We start from the raw sequence: 6,000 nt of genomic DNA on the forward strand, positions 1-6,000 counted from the left end.
CTCGGGAGTGAAGGATTGGTGGAAGTTCGCTACAGAACACTTCACTTCTGCAAAGCTTGTTGCGGTGACCTGGGAGAGGTTTACCGCTATGTTTCGAGATGAGTACATTCCCCCCGGTAGAAAGGGAACGGCTGGCCCAGGAATTATTGACCCTCAAGCAGGGTACTGAGTTTGTTACCACGATTACCAGGATGTTTCACAAGAGGGTGATGTTTTGCCCTGACCAGGTGTCTAAGGAGCAGGCACGCATGAGTCGATATCTGAGTATTCTGAGGAGGGAGATTCATGAGTTCGTGGGGAACTCAACGTACCTGACATTTTCCGAGCCTCAGGAAAATGCTCGGAAGAGGGAGATCGAGCTCGAGACACAAGACAGGAAGGAGGCTGAGTCTTAGAGGATGGAGAGGCGACCGGCTCAGTCTCATCCAGCAGCCAAGCAGGAAAAGCCCGCTGACGCGAGGTCGGGGAGCCAGAAGGTTCCCACTTGTGGTAAGTGCAGAAAGGGTCATGAGGGGGTATGTAGATCTAGATCTTGCTACAAGTGTGGCAAGGAGGGGAATATGGCAAAGGACTACCCAAAGGGATTTGCAGTGTGTTTCCACAGCAACCAGACTGGCCATCGGAAGGCCGAGTGACCCCAGCTGCGGGGGTCGGCGCAGGGAGCACCACAGGGATCTGCCCCTGCTGCGGTGCAAGCTACAGAAAGTCGGACAGTGAAGGCCGAGGTGCCCAAGGCTCGCGGGAGAGACTTCAGTTGATAGCGGAGGAGGTCCGTGCACCGCCTGATGTTGTGGCTGGTATGTATCCTTCTATTAATTTATGTTATGCTTGAGATATTGTGTTTATATTATGATATGTGTAGGTACTTTTATTATGAATTATGTACTTGCTTTGGTGTTATTTGACTCGAGTGCGAGTCGGTCATTTGTGTCTTTAGCGTTCAGTCAACACATCAGTATTCAGCGGGAGGCGATGAGTCAACCTATGCGGGTTTCTATAGACAATGAGCAAGCGGTGTATGCCAGGGATGTGATTTGGGGATGTGTGCTTGAGATCTTCGGTGATGAGTTTCTGATATATCCACATCCAATATCGATGGGGGTCGTGTGCGTTATAGTGGGCATGTGTTGGTTGAGCCGCTTCGGGGCTGTTATTGACTGCGAGCGACAGTTGGTGACGATACGAGACCCTAGTGGGGGAGTGTTGATGGTATATGGCGAGGGTACCCGAAGTGAGTCAGCGTTTTGTTCAGCCGCCAAAGCTAGGGAGAGTCTTCAGCTGGGTTGCAAGGGGTTTGTAGCCTATGTGTTGGATACCGAGCAGTCGCGGGTAGGCCGAGTTCGGTTGATGATGTTCCGATAGTGCGTTAGTTTCTGGATGTTTTTCCTAAGGAATTGTCGGGTGTGCCTCCTGAAAGGCAGGTGGAGTTTCACATTGATTTGGTTTCGGGAGCAGTGCCTATCGCCAAGGCGCCTTATCGTCTTGCACCGCCAGAGATGCAAGAGTTACCCTCACAACTTCAGGAGCTGTTGGGGAAAGGATTTATTCGGCCGAGTAGCTCGCCTTGGGGAGCTCCGATCCTTTTTGTCATGAAAAAGGATGGTTCACACTAAATGTGCATTGATTACCGGTATATGAACAAGCTGACGGTCAAGAACCGTTTTCCGTTGCCGAGGATCGATGATCTATTTGATCAGTTACAAGGGGCGTCTTGGTTTTCCAAAATAGACTTGAGGCTTGGATATCACCAGATGAGGGTACGTGATGAGGATATCCAGAAGATGGCATTCAGGACGTGTTATGGGCATTATGAGTTCGTGGTGATGCTCTTTGGGCTTACCAATGCACTGGCAGCGTTCATGGATCTCATGAACAGGGTATGCAGGACGATGCTGGATCGGTCGGTGACTGTGTTTATTGATGATATTTATTGTATTTCAGATCCCGAGAGCAGCATGAGGAGCATTTGAGGGAGGTCCTCGGGGTGTTGAGATCGAAGAGGCTTTATGCCAAATTCTCCAAGTGCGATTTCTAGTCACGAGAGGTCGAGTTCTTGGGGCATCTTGTTAATTAGAATGGTATATTAGTTGACCCAGCCAAGATTGAGGCGGTGATGAGTTGGAAGGTGCCAAAATCCGCTACCGAGATCAGAAGTTTTCTAAGATTAGCTGGTTATTATCGTAGATTCATCAAGGATTTACCCAAGATTATAGTGCCACTTACCCGGTTGACCCAGAAAGGAGTTGTTTTCTTATGGGGTCCGGAGTAGGAGACTTCGTTTGAGACCCTTCGCTAGAGATTGTGCGAAGCCTCGGTGTTATCTCCTCTAGAGGGAGTGGAGGATTTTGTGGTATACTGTGATGCATCGATGTCAGGGTTGGGCGCGGTGCTTATGCAGAGAGGATATATGATAACATATGCATCAAGGCAGCTGAAGCCCCATGAGGCAAGGTATCCCACTCATGATATGGAGATGGGGGCAGTGGTGTTCACTCTCAAGATCTGGCGTCACTACCTGTATGGGGTTCGGTGTACTATATACACGGGCCACAAGAGTTTGAAGTACTTAGTGGATCAGCCCAACCTGAACATGCGCCAGAGAAGATGGTTGGATGTAGTGAAGTATTATGATTGTGATATCCTATATCACCCGAGCAAGGCGAATGTAGTAGCCGATGCATTGATTTGTAGGGCAGAAAGTGCCCTAATTCGAGATATGTGTATGAGGATGACAGTTATGACCCCGGTGTTAGACACCATCCGAGGGGATCAAGCAGAGGCGGCGAGACCAGAGAACCGCAAGAAGGAGTGAGTGATTGGCAGAAATCTGATTTTGTGACTGATAGTTGGGGGCTTATAACTTATCACGGTCGGATCTGGGTGCCTTATATAGGCGGGGCACATGGTGTTTTGATGGAGGAAGCGCATAGATCGAGATTTTCAATCCATTCCAAGGCCACTAAGATGTATTTGGATTTTAATAGATATTATTGGTGGCCTTGCATGAAGAGGGATGTTGCGTGGGTCGTAAATAGGTGTTTGGCCTGTCACCGGGTTAAGGCCGAGCACCAGCAGCCACATGACAAGTTGCAGCCACTTGAGGTTCCCCAGTGGAAGTGGGAACAGATTACTATGGATTTTATCACCAAGTTACCAAGAACCTCAAGAGGTGTCGATGCAATTTGGGTGATTATAGATCGGTTGATGAAGAGCGCTCACTTCCTTGCCATCAGTGAGAGCTCTTCTGCAGAGAAGTTGGCAGAGGTATACGTGAGAGAGGTGGTGTCACGGCATGGGGTGCCGATCTTGATTGTGTCCGATTGAGATATGCGCTTCACTTCCAGATTTTGGAAGAAGTTTCACGAGGAGTTGGGTACAAGATTGAATTTCAGCACTGCTTACCTCCCTCAGACCGACAGTCAGAGTGAGCGGATTATCCAGACGCTCGATGACATGCTTTGTGCATGTGTATTGGATTTTGGAGGGAGTTGGGACACGTATCTGCCTTTGGCTGAGTTTTCCTATAACAACAGCCATCATTCGAGTATTGGTATGCCTCCCTTCTAGCTATTGTATGGAAGGAGGTATCAGACTCCCATTTGTTAGGGAGAGGTAGGGCAGCGGGTGATGGGTAGTACGGAGATAGTGCTTCAGACTACAGAGCATATTCAACAGGTCAGGTAGAGATTGCTGATGACTCAGAGTTGTCAGAAGAGCTACGCGGATAAGCATCGCTCAGAGCTTGAGTTCCAAGTTGGTGATTTCGTTCTCCTGAAGGTATCACCTTGGAGAGGTGTAATTCGGTTCAGGAAGAGAGGAAAGTTGGGGCCTCGGTATATTGGTCCATTTAGGGTGATCGCGAGGGTAGGCAGGGTAGCGTATCGTTTGGAGTTACCTGCGGAGTTGGGTCAGATTCATGATACCTTCCACGTATCTCAGTTAAGAAAGTGTATTGCCGACAAATCGGCATTGGTACCATTGGAGGATATTCAGGTAGATGCGAGATTGAATTATGTTGAACCCTAGAGAATGTGAGGAAGGCTTGAGTGCAAAGGAGGGCTTATAATATTCATTTTTGGGGTGATTTTGCTAAAGGAAAAAGGAAGGATCCATCTAGAATGCGAAGGGAGCTTGGATTGGAGCTAATCATCTTGAGATACTGTCTTTGGAGGTATAACTCTTTCCATTTCACGTTCATATGGTGGATTTCATAGTTTTAGGGTTTTTCCCTCATAATTTTATGAAATCTAGTGAGTAGGAGGTCCCCTTGGTATGAATAACATCAGATCTAGACCAATAGAGGCCCCTAGAGCCATTATCTTCTAGATTTTTGCAAGCAAATAAGGATTTGGAGACTAGGTTGCCATTTCTAGTGTTATTTCTCCATTTGAGGCTTATTCTGGGTTGCATGCACGTAAAAATTGCACCTTTACGTGACTTTTGAGTGTTTAAGGGTTAGATCTATGATTTGGTTAAGCAGATCTGACCTCAGGAGGTTGTTTGAGCGAGTCCACGGAGGAAACACACCGAGTCCATATGTGAACTCGACGAGTCGAACCAGGTTGCCCCGGGGTCTGACTTCAGTGGTGACCAGGTGAGTTGGGGGGGTGACTCAGTGAGTCAAGTGAGGCTTAGAAAGGGAAGAGTCTGTGGGGAAGATGGGACTCGCCGAGTCATCGTATGCACTCAGCGAGTCTGGTCAAAATAGACAGTTGACTTCTAGGGTTTTTCAACAAGTGGGCCTTTGGGCCTGTAGAGGGGTAGAATGGTCTTTTACCCTTCTAGGGATTTTTATGAGAGAATATCCAAGTTGGTGGAGAGGCATTTATTTAGTGTAATTTATTATTGTGACTAGGCGGAGGCTAGGCCAGTATTTATGAGTTCGAGATTTTACCGATATTCCCGAGGTGAGTCTTCTCACTATACCTTACATCGAGTGGTAATCAGAGTTATGTGACGAAGTATTTTGTATGCTAATTATGTGATGTGATTTCTATGTGATTTGTGTTATGTATGATTCAGAGTTCACAGAGTTAGAACCGGAAGGTTCACAGAGTTAGGACCACAGGGTCCATAGAGCTAGGACCAGAGGGTCCACAGAGTTATAGCTTCGAGTTGCTAATATGTGTTATATGTGGTAGTTTTGGGGAACTCACTAAGGATTTATGCTTACAGTGTTTTGTGTATGTGTTTCAGGTACCAGTGATGATCGCAGGAAGGCGCCGACATGATCTTTACACACTCGTGGAGTTTTGTTTATGTGATTATGGGACATGTTTTTACTATGATGAGAATTGATACATTATATTTGATATTAATTTATGAATGAAAGTATGCTTTAAAAATGAAAATTTTGTTTTGAAAAATCTGGTGTTACAAGAACCTTCACTTTTCAATCCAAGATTGCTATCGGCCTCTCAATATAATTCAGGCCCGCATCCACCTGAATGTCCTTTAATGGTACCGTAGCCGTCTCATCGGCTAGACACTTCCTGAACTAAGGCATGTGGAAGGTGTTAAGAATCTGACTCAACTCTGCAGGTAACTCCATCTGGTAAGCTACCTTGCCCACTCTGGCGATCACTCTGAAAGGAGCAATGTATCGGGGCCCCAACTTTTCCTGTTTCCTAAATCGGATCACCCCTTTCCATGGGGATATCATCAGGAGGACAAAATCTTCAACCTAGAGCTCTAGCTCGGATCGTTGCTGATTAGCGTAACTCTTGTGGTGACTTTGGGCTGTCGCTAACCTCTATCTGACCTGTTGAATCTGATCGGTCATCTTTAGCACTATTTCAATGCCACACATCACTTGCTTCCCTACCTCTCCCCAACAGATAGGAGTCCGACACCTCCTCCCATATAAGAGATCGAACGAAGGCATGCCAATACTGGAATGGTGGTTGTTGTTGTAAGAAAACTCAGCCAATGGCAAATAGGTGTCCCAACTTCCTCAAACTTCCATAACACATGCATGTAGCATGTCCTCGAGTGAATCAC

This window comes from Lactuca saligna, chromosome 3 (assembly GCF_052625555.1).
Source record: "Lactuca saligna cultivar CGN05327 chromosome 3, ASM5262555v1, whole genome shotgun sequence".
Lineage (NCBI taxonomy): Eukaryota > Viridiplantae > Streptophyta > Magnoliopsida > Asterales > Asteraceae > Lactuca > Lactuca saligna.